Here is a 20,562-nt window from a genome sequence, read left to right as displayed (position 1 = left end):
GCTGAGCCGAGGTCCGCCACACACCAGGTCCTCAGTAGCGCGCTCTCTATACCACGAGTGTTGCTTTCCTTGTTCTCATGGCTTCCCTCAGCCCCGTTCGGGCCATGGCCAGGAATTAAAACTTAAACACAACTTGGAAGAACCCTCCCTCGAAACAATAATATTTAATGGTAAATGTGTTTATAGAGTTCGTTTACTCGTACCACTGATAAATAGTTTGAAGAGTGCCTATACTATCGATACAAGTAAATTAATCTGATATACTGATTTGGTGTGATAAAAGAAGAAAATAATGTAGAGTTAGAGGACATGAGTGTTTTATGTGTAGATGTGTTTGGTCGAAATGTGTGATACTAAATTGTGGTTTTTGGTAATCCAAAAAAAAAAACGTCAACTTTTGGAAAAGAAGCGCAGCTGAAATCTGCAACCTGAAGTGCTTGTTAAAATGGAAGACGGGTCACAGTGACGGTCACTGCTAAACAGTGATGGTCACTGCTAAACTGGTGGTCAGTGCTAAACAGTGATGGTCACTGCTAAATAATGGTGGTCACTGTTAAACAGTGATGGTCACTGGTAAATAGTGGTGGTCACTGCTAAACTGGTGGTCAGTGCTAAACAGTGATGGTCACTGCTAAATAATGGTGGTCACTGTTAAACAGTGATGGTCACTGCTAAATAGTGGTGGTCACTGCTAAACAGTGATGGTCACTGATAAATAGTGATGGTCACTGCTAAACAGTGATGGTCACTGCTAAATAGTGGTGGTCACTGCTAAACAGTGATGGTCACTGATAAATAGTGATGGTCACTGCTAAACAGCGATGGTCACTGCTAAATAGTGCTGGTCACTGCTAAATTGCTAATCACTATCATACGGTGCTGATCATTGCTAAACAGTGCGGGTCACTGCTATACAGTTATAGCCACTGTAACACAGTGCTGGTCACTGCTATACATTGCTAGCCACTGCAACACAGTGCCATACATAGCTGGTCACTATCATATAGTACGGGTCACTGCTAAAGTGTTGGTCACTATCATACACTGCTGATCACTGCCACAGTGCTAGTAACTGCAGCAGTGCTAGTTTCTGCTACATAGTACTGGTCACTACCAGTGCTGATCACTGCCACAGTGCTGGTCACTGCCATACACTACGGTTCACTGCTTGTTACTGCTTTACGGTGCTGGTCACTACACTGCTGGTCACTGCTTTATATTACTGTTCACTACTTAAAGTGCTGATCACTGCCATACAGTACTGGTCACTGCCACACATTACTGGTCACTGCCACAGTGCTGGTCACTGCCATACAGTACTGGTCACTGCTTTACACTTCTGGTCACTGCTTTAGTGCTGGTCACTACTATACAGTACTGGTCACTACCACAGTGCCGGTCATTGCCATACAGTGCTAATCACTGCTACAGTGCTGGTCTGTGTTACACATTGCTGGTCACTGCCACAGTGCTAGTAACCGCAATAGTGCTAGTCACTGGCACAGTGCTAGTAACTGCAACGGTGCTGGTCACTGCCACACTTCTGTTCATGGTTGGTCACTGTTAGTGCTGGTCACTGCCACACAGCGCTGGTCACCGTTATAGTGCTGGTCACTGCCACATAGCGCTGATCTGTGAAACACAGTGCTGGATACTGCCATAGTGCTGGTCACTGCCACACAGTGCTGGCCACAATGTTGATCGCTGCTGATAACGGTACTACTCACTGCCGCAGTGCTAGCGACAGTGTTGATCACTTCTGATAACGTTGCTGGTCACAGTGTTGGTCACTGCCATACAGTGCTGGTCACAGTGTTGGTCTCTGCCACACAGTGCTGGTCACAGCCACACAGTGCTGGCCACAGTATTGTCACTGCTACAAATTGCTGGTCACAGTGTTCGTCACTGTCACAGTGCTAGCCCCAGTGTTGGTCAGTGCTGATAACGGTACTGCCACACAGTGCTGGCCACAGTGTTGGTCACTGCCACACAGTGCTAGCCCCAGTGTTGGTCAGTGCTGATAACGGTACTGCCACACAGTGCTGGCCACAGTGTTGGTCACTGCCACACAGTGCTGGCCACAGTGCTGGTCACTGCCACACAGTGCTGGCCACAGTGTTGGGCACTGCCACACAGTGCTGGCCACAGTGTTCGTCACTGCCACATTGCTGGCCAGTGTTGGTCACTGCCATACAGTGCCACACAGTGACGGTCACTGCCACACAGTCTAAGCAACATAAATTACTCTCCTATAACAATAACTTCAACTTTTATCAAACATTTACTTCACCTAACAGCTTTTATTGACTACATTTCAATGCCGATTTATAGCTCCGTCCGTTGTAAAGCTCCGTCCGTAGTGAGGCTCCGTCCGTAGTAAGGCTCCGTCCGTAGTGAATCTCCGTCCGTAGTGAAGCTCCGTCCGTAGTGAGGCTCCGTCCGTAGTGAATCTCCGTCCGTAGTGAAGCTCCGTCCGCAGTGAAGCTCCGTCCGTAGTAAAGCTCCGTCCTTAGCAAAGCTTCACATTATGCTCCATCTTTCAAGTCTGTTACTTTCATTCCTCCCAAGTGCTTAAATGTTCCACACATTTCTCTACGTTTTATCATGCATTTTAGTTTATTTTCCACTCTGTGTGTGTGTTTATATCATGCTGTACGTGGAGCGCAATCCTCCTCCTCCTCCTCTTCCTCGTATCAGACAGTAATGAAGGTAAGTGCGGCAGAGAGTGCCTCATCGTTCATCCCATGTTGAAAAATGACTGAAGCATTGCAAGGTTGGACAGCAGCGGTGAGAATCATTGCAACTGTGTTGGTTGTATCATTGCAACTGTGTTGGTTGTATGCCACGGCTCTGGCAGGATGATAACATCCTTGTCAGTCATCGCAAGTAAAAGATAAACAGTCATATTGAAATTAATGTGTTGTATTTAATATCGTCTCGCATTAGGCCAGGGAATAATGACGGTGTGATGGAACGTCCGACTTTGACACGCTCGGCAGTCTGGGAGTAGTGATGATGAGAGGTGGCAGTATTTGATCGCTTGGTAATTAGGATTTTGAGGTGTTCTAAACCCTTGTCATTTGCCCGATCGCTTGTAATTAGGTTTTTGAGGTGTTCTAAACCTTTGTCCCTTGCCCGATCGCCTGTTATTAGGATTTTGAGTGTTCTAAACCCTTGTCATTTGCCCGATCGCTTGTAATTAGGTTTTTGAGGTGTTCTAAACCTTTGTCCCTTGCCCGATCGCCTGTTATTAGGATTTTGAGGTGTTCTAAACCCTTGTCATTTGCCCGATCGCTTGTAATTAGGATTTTGAGGTGTTCTAAACCCTTGCCTCTACTGTTTTTCCTTATACCTGTTGACTGCTCTGTTTACCCTAGTAGTAAACAGGTACGTACCTGGATGTTAACCGGTTGTTGGTGGTGGGATCCCGGGAAAAAGAGGAAATAATCCAGACTGTTTGCCTTACCTGGGTTATGCTGGGTTACTAATCCTCCGGCTTGATAAATTGATAAACCGAAAGAAATAATCTTTGTTCTTCTTCCTTCATTCTTCTTCTTCTTTCTTATTCTCTTCCATAAGGAAATCTGTGTTTTCCGAGAAGAAGAAAGGAGGCTGTCTTGTGCCTCAGAGTGTAATGCAAGAGTGAATTTGAAGCGTAAGTAAAGAAAGCGATTTCCCAATAGCACATCCCCAGAGTTCCCAGAGTGCATTCCAAGACTGAATGCCAGGAACAGAGGAAATTCCCATTTTTGGATCATCAGAGTGAATCCCAGGAGTGAAATCGAACGAATTTCCCAGTGCATTCCTCAAGAGTGAAACCTCAGTATGTATTCCGCCTGCGAGTTCCAAGAGTGAATTTGTCAATCCCATAGAGAGTGCATACTAAGAGTACAATCCCCAAAAGTTAATCCCGAAAAAAAATTAATCCCGAAAGAGTTAATTCTTTCTCGGCAAATTCCCGAGCGACCTGACTTAAACAAACCACAGCAAATACGAAGCAGCAAGGCAAACTAGGGAGTAAAACAAGTGGGTGTACCTGACCAAGACGGACATGAATAACAAGGATGTTATGAGATAATGATTAGTGGACACGCCAAGCCGGTAGACACAGGCCAAGTCGCCAGGACATATCTCCTGTGTGAATAGCTGAGTCGGCTGCGTACCTGGGTTGTGTTTACTTGGTGTAATTAACCTGCTTACGACAGATGCGTTATCCCTAGAAATAGCCCTTATGCTGCTACAGCACAGTCTGAAATACTTTGATGCAGAGCAGAGTAAGAAAAGGATCGAACATGCAACTGACCCATAATACCGTGGCTGTAACACTGCACAACTGACCCATAATACCGTGGCTGTAACACTGCACAACTGACCCATAATACCGTGGCTGTAACACTGCACAACTGACCCATAATACCGTGGCTGTAACACTGCACAATTGACCCATAATACCGTGGCTGTAACACTGCACAACTGACCCATAATACCGTGGCTGTAACACTGCACAACTGACCCATAATACCGTGGCTGTAACTGCACAACTGACCCATAATACCGTGGCTGTAACACTGCACAACTGACCCATAATACCGTGGCTGTAACATTGCACGACTGACCCACAATACCGTGGCTGCAACTCTGCACAACTGACTCACAATACCGTGGCTGTAACACTGCACAACTGACCCACAATACCATGGCTGTAACACTGCACAACTGACCCACAATACCGTGGCTGTAACACTGCACAACTGACCCACAATACCGTGGCTGTAACACTGCACAACTGACCCATAATACCGTGGCTGTAACACTGCACAACTGACCCACAATACCGTGGCTGTAACACTACACAACTGAAAACATAATACCGTGGCTGTAACACTGCACAACTGACCCACAATACCGTGGCTGTAACACTGCACAATTGACCCACAATACTCTGGCTGTAACACTGCACAACTGACCCACAATACTCTGGCTGTAACACTGCACAATTGACCCACAATACTCTGGCTGTAACACTGCACAACTGACCCACAATACCGTGGCTGTAACACTGCACAATTGACCCACAATACTCTGGCTGTAACACTGCACAACTGACCCACAATACCGTGGCTGTAACACTGCACAATTGACCCACAATACTCTGGCTGTAACACTGCACAACTGACCCACAATACCGTGGCTGTAACACTGCACAACTGACCCACAATACTCTGGCTGTAACACTGCACAACTGACCCACAATACTCTGGCTGTAACACTGCACAACTGACCCACTATACCGTGGCTGTAACACTGCACAACTGACCCACAATACCATGGCTGTAACACTGCACAACTGACCCACAATACCATGGCTGTAACACTGCACAACTGACCCACAATACCGTGGCTGTAACACTGCACAACTGACCCACAATACCATGGCTGTAACACTTCACAACTGACCCACAATACCGTGGCTGTAACACTGCACAACTGACCCACAATACCATGGCTGTAACACTGCACAACTGACCCACAATACTCTGGCTATAACACTGCACAACTGACCCACAATACTCTGGCTGTAACACTGCACAACTGACCCACAATACTCTGGCTGTAACACTGCACAACTGACCCACAATACCGTGGCTGTAACACTGCATAACTGACCCACAATACTCTGGCTGTAACACTGCACACCTGACCCACAATACCGTGGCTGTAACACTGCACAACTGACCCACAATACCGTGGCTGTAACACTGCACAACTGACCCACAATACCGTGGCTGTAACACTTCACAACTGACTCACAATACTCTGGCTGTAACACTGCACAACTGACCCACAATACCATGGCTGTAACACTGCACAACTGACCTACAATACCGTGGCTGTAACACTGCACAACTGACCTACAATACCATGGCTGTAACACTGCACAACTGACCTACAATACCGTGGCTGTAACACTGCACAACTGACCTACAATACCGTGGCTGTAACACTGCACAACTGACCTACAATACCGTGGCTGTAACACTGCACAACTGACCCACAATACCGTGGCTGTAACACTGCACAACTGACCCACAATACCGTGGCTGTAACACTTCACAACTGACTCACAATACTCTGGCTGTAACACTGCACAACTGACCCACAATACCGTGGCTGTAACACTGCACAACTGACCTACAATACCGTGGCTGTAACACTGCACAACTGACCTACAATACCGTGGCTGTAACACTGCACAACTGACCTACAATACCGTGACTGTAACACTGCACAACTGACCTACAATACCGTGGCTGTAACACTGCACAACTGACCCACAATACCGTGGCTGTAACACTGCACAACTTACCCACAATACCGTGGCTGTAACACTTCACAACTGACTCACAATACCATGGCTGTAACACTGCATAACTGACCCACAATACCATGGCTGTAACACTGCACAACTGACCTACAATACCGTGGCTGTAACACTGCACAACTGACCTACAATACCGTGGCTGTAACACTGCACAACTGACCCACAATACCATGACTGTAACACTGCACAACTGACCTACAGTACCGTGGCTGTAACACTGCACAATTGACCTACAATACCGTGGCTGTAACACTGCACAACTGACCTACAATACCGTGGCTGTAACACTGTACAACTGACCCACAATACCATGGCTGTAACACTGCACAACTGACCTACAATACCGTGGCTGTAACACTGCACAACTGACCCACAATACAATGGCTGTAACACTGCACAACTGACCTACAATACCGTGGCTGTAACACTGCACAACTGACCTACAATACCGTGGCTGTAACACTGCACAACTGACCTACAATACCGTGGCTGTAACACTGCACAACTGACCCACAATACCGTGGCTGTAACACTGCACAACTGACCTACAATACCGTGGCTGTAACACTGCACAACTGACCTACAATACCGTGGCTGTAACACTGCACAACTGACCTACAATACCGTGGCTGTAACACTGCACAACTGACCTACAATACCGTGGCGGTAACACTGCACAACTGACCTACAATACCGGGGCTGTCACACTGCACAACTGACCTACAATACCGTGGCTGTAACACTGCACAACTGACCTACAATACCGTGGCTGTAACACTGCACAACTGACCTACAATACCGGGGCTGTCACACTGCACAACTGACCTACAATACCGTGGCTGTAACACTGCACAACTGACCTACAATACCGTGGCTGTAACACTGCACAACTGACCCACAATACCGTGGCTGTAACACTGTACAACTGACCCACAATACCGTGGCTGTAACACTGCACAACTGACCCACAATACCGTGGCTGTAACACTGCACAACTGACCCACAATACCGTGGCTGTAACACTGCACAACTGACCCACAATACCGTGGCTGTAACACTGCACAACTGACCCACAATACCGTGGCTGTAACACTGCACAACTGACCCACAATACCGTGGCTGTAACACTGCACAACTGACCCACAATACCGTGGCTGTAACACTGCACAACTGACCTACAATACCGTGGCTGTAACACTGCACAACTGACCCACAATACCGTGGCTGTAACACTGCACAACGGACCTACAATACCGTGGCTGTAACACTGTACAACTGACCTACAATACCGTGGCTGTAACACTGCACAACTGACCCACAATACCGTGGCTGTAACACTGCACAACTGACCCACAATACCGTGGCTGTAACACTGCACAACTGACCCACAATACCGTGGCTGTAACACTGCACAACTGACCCACAATACCGTGGCTGTAACACTGCACAACTGACCCACAATACCGTGGCTGTAACACTGCACAACTGACCCACAATACCGTGGCTGTAACACTGCACAACTGACCTACAATACCGTGGCTGTAACACTGTACAACTGACCTACAATACCGTGGCTGTAACACTGCACAACTGACCCAACACTGCACAATACCGTGTGCTGTAACACTGCACAACTGACCCACAATACCGTGGCTGTAACACTGCACAACTGACCCACAATACCGTGGCTGTAACACTGCACAACTGACCCACAATACCGTGGCTGTAACACTGCACAACTGACCCACAATACCGTGGCTGTAACACTGCACAACTGACCCACAATACCGTGGCTGTAACACTGCACAACTGACCCACAATACCGTGGCTGTAACACTGCACAACTGACCTACCGTGGCTGTAATACAACTGACCTACAATACCGGCTGTAACACTGCACAACTGACCCACAATACCGTGGCTGTAACACTGCACAACTGACCCACAACTGACCCACAATACCGTGGCTGTAACACTGCACAACTGACCTACAATACCGTGGTTGTAACACTGCACAACTGACCCACAATACCGTGGCTGTAACACTGCACAACTGACCTACAATACCGTGGCTGTAACACTGCACAACTGACCCACAATACCGTGGCTGTAACACTGCACAACTGACCCACAATACCGTGGCTGTAACACTGCACAACTGACCCACAATACCGTGGCTGTAACACTGCACAACTGACCCACAATACCGTGGCTGTAACACTGCACAACTGACCCACAATACCGTGGCTGTAACACTGCACAACTGACCCACAATACCGTGGCTGTAACACTGCACAACTGACCCACAATACCGTGGCTGTAACACTGCACAACTGACCTACAATACCGTGGCTGTAACACTGCACAACTGACCCACAATACCGTGGCTGTAACACTGCACAATTGACCCACAATACCGTGGCTGTAACACTGCACAACTGACCTACAATACCGTGGCTGTAACACTGCACAACTGACCCACAATACCGTGGCTGTAACACTGCACAACTGACCTACAATACCGTGGCTGTAACACTGCACAACTGACCTACAATACCGTGGCTGTAACACTGCACAACTGACCCACAATACCGTGGCTGTAACACTGCACAACTGACCCACAATACCGTGGCTGTAACACTGCACAACTGACCTACAATACCGTGGCTGTAACACTGCACAACTGACCCACAATACCGTGGCTGTAACACTGCACAACTGACCTACAATACCGTGGCTGTAACACTGCACAACTGACCTACAATACCGTGGCTGTAACACTGCACAACTGACCCACAATACCGTGGCTGTAACACTGCACAACTGACCTACAATACCGTGGCTGTAACACTGCACAACTGACCTACAATACCGTGGCTGTAACACTGCACAACTGACCTACAATACCGTGGCTGTAACACTGCACAACTGACCCACAATACCGTGGCTGTAACACTGCACAACTGACCTACAATACCGTGGCTGTAACACTGCACAACTGACCCACAATACCGTGGCTGTAACACTGCACAACTGACCCACAATACCGTGGCTGTAACACTGCACAACTGACCCACAATACCGTGGCTGTAACACTGCACAACTGACCCACAATACCGTGGCTGTAACACTGCACAACTGACCCACAATACCGTGGCTGTAACACTGCACAACTGACCTACAATACCGTGGCTGTAACACTGCACAACTGACCCACAATACCGTGGCTGTAACACTGCACAACTGACCCACAATACCGTGGCTGTAACACTGCACAACTGACCCACAATACCGTGGCTGTAACACTGCACAACTGACCTACAATACCGTGGCTGTAACACTGCACAACTGACCCACAATACCGTGGCTGTAACACTGCACAACTGACCCACAATACCGTGGCTGTAACACTGCACAACTGACCTACAATACCGTGGCTGTAACACTGCACAACTGACCTACAATACCGTGGCTGTAACACTGCACAACTGACCTACAATACCGTGGCTGTAACACTGCACAACTGACCTACAATACCGTGGCTGTAACACTGCACAACTGACCTACAATACCGTGGCTGTAACACTGCACAACTGACCTACAATACCGTGGCTGTAACACTGCACAACTGACCTACAATACCGTGGCTGTAACACTGCACAACTGACCTACAATACCGTGGCTGTAACACTGCACAACTGACCTACAATACCGTGGCTGTAACACTGCACAACTGACCTACAATACCGTGGCTGTAACACTGCACAACTGACCCACAATACCGTGGCTGTAACACTGCACAACTGACCCACAATACCGTGGCTGTAACACTGCACAACTGACCCACAATACCGTGGCTGTAACACTGCACAACTGACCCACAATACCGTGGCTGTAACACTGCACAACTGACCTACAATACCGTGGCTGTAACACTGCACAACTGACCTACAATACCGTGGCTGTAACACTGCACAACTGACCCACAATACCGTGGCTGTAACACTGCACAACTGACCCACAATACCGTGGCTGTAACACTGCACAACTGACCCACAATTCTCCCACTGAAGAAATGCAACTAATTTTAACTTCGAGGACACCATTCTGATCTATTACATGGAATATTACTACTTGTAATATTCCTCTTGTTATATTGTAATATTCCTCTTGTTATATTGTAATATTCCTCTTGTTATATTGTATATTCCTCTTGTTATATTGTAATATTCCTCTTGTTATATTGTATTATTCCTCTTGTTATATTGTAATATTCCTCTTGTTATATTGTATATTCCTCTTGTTATATTGTAATATTCCTCTTGTTATATTGTAATATTCCTCTTGTTATATTGTAATATTCCTCTTGTTATATTGTATATTCCTCTTGTTATATTGTATATTCCTCTTGTTATATTGTAATATTCCTCTTGTTATATTGTAATATTCCTCTTGTTATATTGTATATTCCTCTTGTTATATTGTAATATTCCTCTTGTTATATTGTAATATTCCTCTTGTTATATTGTAATATTCCTCTTGTTATATTGTAATATTCCTCTTGTTATATTGTAATATTCCTCTTGTTATATTGTAATATTCCTCTTGTTATATTGTATATTCCTCTTGTTATATTGTATATTCCTCTTGTTATATTGTAATATTCCTCTTGTTATATTGTATTATTCCTCTTGTTATATTGTAATATTCCTCTTGTTATATTGTAATATTCCTCTTGTTATATTGTATTATTCCTCTTGTTATATTGTAATATTCCTCTTGTTATATTGTAATATTCCTCTTGTTATATTGTAATATTCCTCTTGTTATATTGTATTATTCCTCTTGTTATATTGTAATATTCCTCTGCATCACCTGTAAACATCTTAATTATTGCAGTGGAAGGAACACGTAACTGGGGAGAGGATGAACCTCGTAACAATGATGTGCAAAAGTAACCACAGTGGGGAAGAAAATAGTGAAATTCCGAGTCCTTTCGTGTTTTTTCACATTATTCCTTGATCATGTGGGAAATCAAGAAAGCGCTTGAGATTTCACTATTTTTTTTTCACTGGTTATTTTGCATACTGTGATATTACTTGTTTACTGCGATCTTATTGCATAGAGAGATGTGTATAAGGCGTCTGGTAGCTGATGGCATGCTGGGATGATCTACAAGCTTAACAACGAGGGATGTGAATGAGGCCTTTGACAGTTTATAGCATGATCGGCTGATCTTCAAGCTTCCAGTTATTCTTGATCATAACTGCATCTTTCAGAGATACAGTAACTAACTACACCCAATCGAACTGTTGCTCATCACTTCAATAAACAACAGAAGTTAACAAAGCCAAAAATTCCGAGCAATCTAACAGAGGAGGATGAGGACTGGGAAGCTTCCGATCCCGTGGACGTTGTCCCCGACGAATTAACACCCATTTTCTCCACAGAATGTAAATGTGTGAAGCATTCAATACATTTACGAAATAAGAGTGCAAATGGTGACCTCCAGATACCGTGGTTCGAAGGTAACCCAAAACTGCACTCAGATACCACAGAAGAGGAACTGCAGAAGCCACTACGGCCTACAACATCCAGCTACATCCTACAACATCCAGCTACATCCTACAACATCCAGCTACATCCTACAACATCCAGCTACATCCTACAACATACAGCTACATCCTACAACATCCAGCTACATCCTACAACATACAGCTACATCCTACAACATCCAGCTACATCCTACAACATACAGCTACATCCTACAACATCCAGCTACATCCTACAACATACAGCTACATTCTATAACTCCCGTCGTGCTGCAGGAGTAAAATACATCTGCTTTGCTGATTACAGCTGAACACACATAACGCAGTCTCTCCTTAAATGCCTTCTGGACCCTAAGTCCGCTCAGGGTAATTATTACCCAGAAGAGAGAGAGATAATATATAGATAATGGTATTTGTATATATATATATATATATATATATATATATATATATATATATATATATATATATATATATATATATATATATATATATATATATATATAAAATATATATATATATATATATATATATATATATATATATATATATATATATATATATATACACACACACACACACACACACACACACACACACACACACACACATATATATATATATATATATATATATATATATGTGTGTGTGTGTGTGTGTGTGTGTGTGTGTGTGTGTGTGTGATTAGTATTACTGTACAGACACGTGTGTACTTATTTGCAAAGGTTTACACATATATAGACACAAACACACACAAAGTATTGATTCAGGTTGATGAGATACTAAAATCTACAAATTCTCTCTAGGTATATACTATTATAACTTCTCTCTAGGTATATACTATTATAACTTCTCTCTAGGTATATACTATTATAACTTCTCTCTAGGTATATACTATTATAACTTCTCTCTAGGTATATACTATTATAACTTCTCTCTAGGTATATACTATTATAACTTCTCTCTAGGTATATACTATTATAACTTCTCTCTAGGTATATACTATTATAACTTCTCTCTAGGTATATACTATTATAACTTCTCTCTAGGTATATACTATTATAACTTCTCTCTAGGTATATACTATTATAACTTCTCTCTAGGTATATACTATTATAACTTCTCTCTAGGTATATACTATTATAACTTCTCTCTAGGTATATACTATTATAACTTCTCTCTAGGTATATACTATTATAACTTCTCTCTAGGTATATACTATTATAACTTCTCTCTAGGTATATACTATTATAACTTCTCTCTAGGTATATACTATTATAACTTCTCTCTAGTTATTGTTTTCCCTATTTCATTGTTTTCCTTTATCCTAATACCATTCTTTCCAAGCAGTTCTTGCCAATCCTGTAGTTATCTTTACGTCATTCTGACCTCTAGGAGACCCATTCTAACCTCTAGGAGTCCCATTCTGAGTTCTAGGAGACCCATTCTGACCTCTAGGAGACCCAGTCGGACCTTTAAGAGACCCATTCTGACCTTTAAGAGTCCTTTCTGAGTGCTAGGAGACCCATGGTAACGTCTGGAAGTCATTTTGACTTCTAGGAAACCCATCATGTCACATTTTACATCTCTAATATCACGACTCCTCTCTTCAGCCTCTCTAATGTCATGTCTCCTCTTTTCAGCCTCTAATGTCATGTCTTCTCTTTTCAGCCTCTCTAATGTCATGTCTTCTCTTTTCAGCCTCTCTAATGTCATGTCTTCTCTTTTCAGCCTCTCTAATGTCATGTCTTCTCTTTTCAGCCTCTCTAATGTCATGTCTTCTCTTTTCAGCCTCTCTAATGTCATGTCTTCTCTTTTCAGCCTCTCTAATGTCATGTCTTCTCTTTTCAGCCTCTCTAATGTCATGTCTTCTCTTTTCAGCCTCTCTAATGTCATGTCTTCTCTTTTCAGCCTCTCTAATGTCATGTCTTCTCTTTTCTACCTTTCTATTATCGTGGGATTTTTTTGTGTTGTACAGTTTTCTCTAACTCACGTTTCTCTGCTCTGGAAGACGAGTTAATGTAAATAATCTTCATAAAGTGTGTGGGGTTGGAACCTGTGTAAGTTGCTCCATGATGTGTTGATTTTGTTCTTGAAGTTCTCGTGTTCTCGCTGTTGAGGACTATTTTTGTTGCTACGAGACGTACATATTTGAGAGGTGAAAAAGATTTTGTTTAGTAGATGTAACGCTGCTGTTGATGTTGTTGTTGTTGTGTGTGTGTGGGGCCAGTTGTCAAAGGCGAGTGAAATTATCTTATATCACTTGACACCAGGGGTCAATTTCACTTGCTGTGCACCATCAACGTGCTATGATGGGCGTCCGTCCTCAGCGCCATTATACCAGATCCAACACGGAACTACAACGTTAATAAACACGAATTTTCTCAAGTCCCGTTGGTTAAGCGACTACGATATTGACTGATTATAATACGTATATATTTCATAGAGTAAATTCGACCGCAGGCGTCGGCATTTAGCAAGGAGCTGCTGCTAGCAAGCTGAGACGTGTATATACATGGATGTACATTGATTGAGCTGCTGCTAGCAAGCTGAGACGTGTATATACATGGATGTACATTGATTGAGCTGCTGCTAGCAAGCTGAGACGTGTATATACATAGATGTACATTGATTGAGCTGCTGCTAGCAAGCTGAGACGTATATATACATGGATGTACATTGATTGAGCTGCTGCTAGCAAGCTGAGACGTGTATATACATGGATGTACATTGATTTATCTAACAGTTATCTACATTAATACTAAAACAACTAAGTAATTCTACTTCACAGTTAACAACCCAGACCAAAGGTTATTTCTGGGTTGTGACTAAATTACCAACAAGCTGATGACACTTAAGTACGATTATCCTACACAGTAACAGTATATGTAAATTACCTAGGATAACCCCCAGGAAAGTCAGACAAATTGACCTATTTCCATTAGGTTCCTTGTAATATCTGCTTCGTCTAACATTTAGTCTTAAGTGCCACACACATCATGAGTCTCTGGAGTTCTGAATTCACTGGGCCTAAGTACCGGCTAGATACGTTGTCTTCATTGTTATCGGGCTGCTGGAGATTGCTTTCGTGTTTTATATTCTTGTATCAGGTATTGTCTCTCGTCTTATATCTTAACTCTTCTTGCTTACAATGTCGTCCCCTGTGGGAGGGTAGGATGGGTGTAGTGTGGGTTTGAGAGATGCTGTCTCTCTCTCTCTCAGATTGAAGTTATGGTCAGCTTCACTCAGACTTCCCTCAGCTGATGGTTTTGCCACTCCTGCCCTTTGTAAAATTGTACAGCTCCTTACGAGGCACTGGGTGAAGTGCAAAAGGACTGCAGCTAGTTTTTTTCACACCTCGGTGGCTTATTTTGCTTACACACACACACACACACACACACACACACACACATATATATATATATATATATATATATATATATATATATATATATATATATATATATATATATATATATAAACTCTAAGATGGCAAGTCTTGCCACTGCTATTAGAGGAGGGAAAATATCTGGCAACTGGCTCGTATAACAAGGATATTAAACTGGCAGCGTAGCATTACTTGCCCGGCGTCAATTGGCCACTCTGCAGCCTCCTAAATTCTACCACTTAGGCTGATCCAGCCATAATCACTTGCTGCAACAATGCTGAAGCTGAGTATTAAACCCAGAGCATATTATATATTGTTTAATGTGGGGAAAATGGAGGGGAGAGAAACGGAGGAAGAGAGAGAGAGAGAGAGAGAGAGAGAGAGAGAGAGAGAGAGAGAGAGAGAGAGAGAGAGAGAGAAAGTAGGCAAAAGGAAGCACCTACCAATACCATGGTTTTGATCCAAAGAAGTGGAAGACAGTGCTAATTCATCGGATCGAAATCCCTTCGCCAGCATCATGGAACCTGCCATCCTGGTTGTGAAGACGACAAAGTAACAACTCTCTAAGATGGACAAACAAAGCAACAACTCTTTAAGATGGACAAACAAAGCAACAACTCTCTAAGATGGACAAACAAAGCAACAACTCTTTAAGATGGACAAACAAAGCAACAACTCTCTAAGATGGACAAACAAAGCAACAACTCTCTAAGATGGACAAACAAAGTAACAACTCTCTAAGATGGACAAACAAAGCAACAACTCTCTAAGATGGACAAACAAAGCAACAACTCTCTAAGATGGACAAACAAAGCAACAACTCTCTAAGATGGACAAACAAAGTAACAACTCTCTAAGATGGACAAACAAAGCAACAACTCTCTAAGATGGACAAACAAAGCAACAACTCTCTAAGATGGACAAACAAAGTAACAACTCTCTAAGATGGACAAACAAAGCAACAACTCTCTAAGATGGACAAACAAAGCAACAACTCTTTAAGATGGACAAACAAAGCAACAACTCTCTAAGATGGACAAACAAAGCAACAACTCTTTAAGATGGACAAACAAAGCAACAACTCTCTAAGATGGACAAACAAAGCAACAACTCTCTAAGATGGACAAACAAAGCAACAACTCTTTAAGATGGACAAACAAAGCAACAACTCTCTAAGATGGACAAACAAAGCAACAACTCTTTAAGATGGACAAACAAAGCAACAACTCTCTAAGATGGACAAACAAAGCAACAACTCTCTAAGATGGACAAACAAAGTAACAATTCTAGCTATAACAAAGTAATAATTTTAACAAGAACAAAGCAACAACTAACAAGAAACTGCAACAACACTGTAACAATGCTGTAACACTAACAACACTGTAACAATACTGTAACAACACTAACAACACTGTAACAATGCTGTAACAACACTGTAACAATACTGTAACAACACTGAAACAATACTGTAACAACACTGTAACAATACTGTAACAATGTGATAACACTGCAACTACACTAACAATACTGTAACAACACTGCAGCACCGTAACAACACTAACAATACTGTAACAACACTGTAATAACACTGTAACACAAGTAACAACACAAGTAACAATACTGCAACACTGTAACAACACTGTAACAATATTGCAACACTGTAACAATACTATAATAACACTGTAACAACACTAACAATACTGTAACAACACTGTAATAACACTGTAACACAAGTAACAACACAAGTAACAATACTGCAACACTGTAACAACACTGTAACAATACTGCAACACTGTAACAATACTATAATAACACTGTAACAACACTAACAATACTGTAACAACACTGTAATAACACTGTAACACAAGTAACAACACTGTAACAATACTGCAACACTGTAACAACACTATAACAACACTGAGAGTTTATCTTAATCCTGTTTTAGGACTTAAAGTTTTTTTGGCTGGTGGTAACAAGGTGACTCGCAGCTTGAATGACCTTCGTGCAGTCATTAGACTTAACAATCCAATCAGCCAACCAACTATAATACTTATGTACACGCAGGGCCTAAGCCTAGTGGCTTACGCGCTGGCCTGGAGTTTTACGACTCACTTGCCGCGAGTTCAAGCCCCACCTGTACCATGGCTTGTTTAATGCGCTATATACATTGACTCTCGTCTATATGCAGAGCGAAACGTTGTTTCGATGAAAGATTGTTTTGGAAGGTGCGTCTATTCTACTATTTTGGTTTATCAGAAAAGAAAGGAGCAAAAGTACTGAGGACAAGTCATGCCTGTCTGGTCTGAGAAACCCTGATTTAACATCATTAAAAATCTGTTCATAACTACGGAGAGTTGTTAGCACCGGTTAGCTCTCAGTGTCGCCAGTAGTCGAAAGTGTTGTAAATTGTTCGCAGCTGTTGACACTTTCCTTGAAATTGTTGGCGATAGTCTACGTTTGTTTTGAAAAAGTTGGTGTTGGTGTGTGTTACGCGAACAAGGAATGGTGTCACCTCACCTCAGGTCTCTTGCGGCTCAATACGGTGTAAGCTATCAGTGGCCCCTTTAAACCAGCAACAGGAATATACGGCGTATCCTGTCGGTGGCCCTGTAAACCGACAACAAACAGCGGCCTTGGGCTGGTTTGTGTACGTCGAAGTTTCTCGTCACTGGTCTCAGATATTTGGAAGAAACTATTTGCAGTCTTCTTCTCCTGAAACCAAATTACCAAAATATGATTTAAAATGTTCACTCTCTCTCTCTCTCCTTTATCTTATAATTTATAAAAATCTAATAATTCTCATCCATCTTGCAAGACTTCCATTTATTTTGAAAAGAATTTTGGGAAATGACGAATAATCTCAGATAAAAAGCAAAGCGTAATGAAAACATATTTCAGTGACGAGACTGGGAGTACTCGCGTTGTCTTCCTGACGAAGAGATAACTGAGTGGTTACGTTATCAAGAGACATCAGGTGTGAACATAAAAAGGTAATCAATAGCTTCACAAGCCTCTCTCTCTCTCTCTCTCTAACTCAGCCTCTCATCCTCTCAAGATTAAAGTTTTCCAATACGCTACGTTTCACGTATTTTTTTTTATGCTTTGTCTAATAATTTCTGAAGATCGTTGGAGAATCTGCCGAGGAATGTGTGTGTGTGTATGTGTGTGTGTGTGTGTGTGTGTGTGTGTGTGTGTGTGTGTGTGTGTGTGTGTGTGTGTGTGTGTGTGTGTGTGTGTGTGTGTGTGTGTGTACTCACCTAATTGTGGTTACAGGGGTCGAGACTCAACTCCTGGCCCCGCCTCTTCACCGACCGCTACTAGGTCCTCTCTCTCCCTGCTCCATGAGCTTTATCATACCTCCTCTTAAAACTATGTATAGTTCCTGCCTCCACTACATCGCTTGCCAGACTATTCCACTTCCTAACTACTATATGACTGAAGAAATACTTCCTAACATCCCTCTGACTCATCTGAGTCTTCAGCTTCCAATTGTGGCCCCTTGTTTATGTGTCCCATCTCTGGAACATCCTGTGTGTGTGTGTGTGTGTGTGTGTGTGTGTGTTATGATGATCAAAGCTGTTCTTACGTAGATCCCGAGATATTTTTTTCTCCAGCTGACTCACGATTTATTTATCCTCTCATCAGTTGAGTCGACGGCAGTACCTTCCATTCCAACAATCCCTGTTCTCGTTAGCTTAAGTTTGCTAATATCAAACTCCAACAGCCACTTTCCAAACCATTTCTAAGGCTCATCCAGACGAATTTGGAGTGCACCAGACTACCTTACCAGTCTATACTAATATTACAGACTAACGAACAAACAGAGAACAATAGTAGTGATGTCAAAGACAATGACGTCAAGACAGTGACGTAGTTGTGAGCACTGTGTTGTGCCCTGAGGTCAGCTGGATTATTTAAGTGACGGGACAATAACTTATGAACGTTAAATTGTGTAAGCACACTTACACATGCACTTACTGAAATATAATATTATTGTGAAATGTTATTGGGAATATAATCCCACTCGTATGATGACGATTGTTTTTATTCGTGGCTAATTAGTTCTCATTGATATATTTATGATAATTGGTAATTAGTTGTAAAATAAATATTTTAAAGGCGATTATATGGATGCATTCATTAACATTAAGTTTTTGAAGTTATGCATTTCTTCATTCCGATTGTGCTTCTCGCGTACATGAATGTGAAGGGAAGATAATGCTGAGATGACTGCTAAGTGCAAGATCTCTCTCTCTCTCTCTCTCTCTCTCTCACACACACACAATAGAGAGAGAGAGGTGGGGTAGATGGCATTTTCTTGGACTGTAAGGTTTTCCACACAAGAGAGTAGTGCAAAAGGTAGAGGAGCAGGCAAGAACAACAGGAAAGGCAGTGCAATAGATCAGAGAATACCTGAAGGAGGAAACAATGAGTCATGGTACGTGACGAGGTGTCAGAATAGGCACCTGTGAAAAGCGGGGTTCCACAGGGGTCAAGCCTAGGACCGGTGCTGTTTCTGGTATATGTGAGTGACATGAGGGAAGGGATAGATTCAGAGGTGTCCCTTTTTGCAGACGATGTGACGCTAATGGGAATAATTAAATCGAATGAGGATCAAGTAGGACTACAAAGGGATCTGGGCAGGCCGCAAGCCTGGTCCAGCAACTGGCTCCTGAAGTTTACCCCCACCAAGTGCAAAGTCATGAAGACTGGGAAGGTCAAAGCAGACCGTAGACAGAGTACAGGCTAGGGGGCAAAAGACTGTAACCCCCACTCAAGGAAAAGGATCTTGGGGTGAGTATAATACCAAGCACATCTCCTGAGACGCATATCAACCAAATAACTGCTGAAAAATTAGACACGTGCAACATCTGGCTTTCTTTATTGTAGACGTTTCGCCATCCAGTGGCTTTATCAATACAAATTCTAGGGCATGATTAGAAGACAGTAGAACTATATACAAAAGATGAGGTAATCAGTCCCTCAGCCTTGAAGTTGGTGTTAAGAGCACCGTGGTCAAGAAGATTCTGGACCACAGGCAAGAAGGCTGCTGCTTTTATACTGGCGGAAGATGGAGGGCATAGTGACTGGTGGGCGGGAATCCCAAGTGGAAGTAGATCATACCCGAGGCACGGGTTAGTGGTGGTAATAGTAGTAGTAGTAGCAGCTGTGAAGAGGTAATGTGGATGTTCTCTGAACCAAGAATCCATGATGTTGCAGTGTCTGACAAGTTGTATATG

At 43.1% G+C, this 20,562-nt stretch overlaps 1 protein-coding gene across 1 annotated transcript in view; it reads left to right on the top strand.

The window, feature by feature from the left end:
* Window positions 1-36: 36 nt before the first annotated feature.
* LOC128684729 (uncharacterized) overlaps window positions 37-20,562 on the top strand; it is a 219,151-nt gene continuing 198,625 nt past the window's right edge. Inside the window, exon 1 of the mRNA XM_070102776.1 lies at window positions 37-170. The gene's annotated coding sequence lies outside the window, so the exon portion shown is untranslated. The remainder of the gene's footprint in view (window positions 171-20,562) is intronic.

Source organism: Cherax quadricarinatus, chromosome 5 (genome assembly GCF_038502225.1).
Source record: "Cherax quadricarinatus isolate ZL_2023a chromosome 5, ASM3850222v1, whole genome shotgun sequence".
NCBI lineage: Eukaryota > Metazoa > Arthropoda > Malacostraca > Decapoda > Parastacidae > Cherax > Cherax quadricarinatus.
Note: the sequence above shows the minus strand (reverse complement) of the source record. Positions and strands in the feature narration are given on the sequence as shown.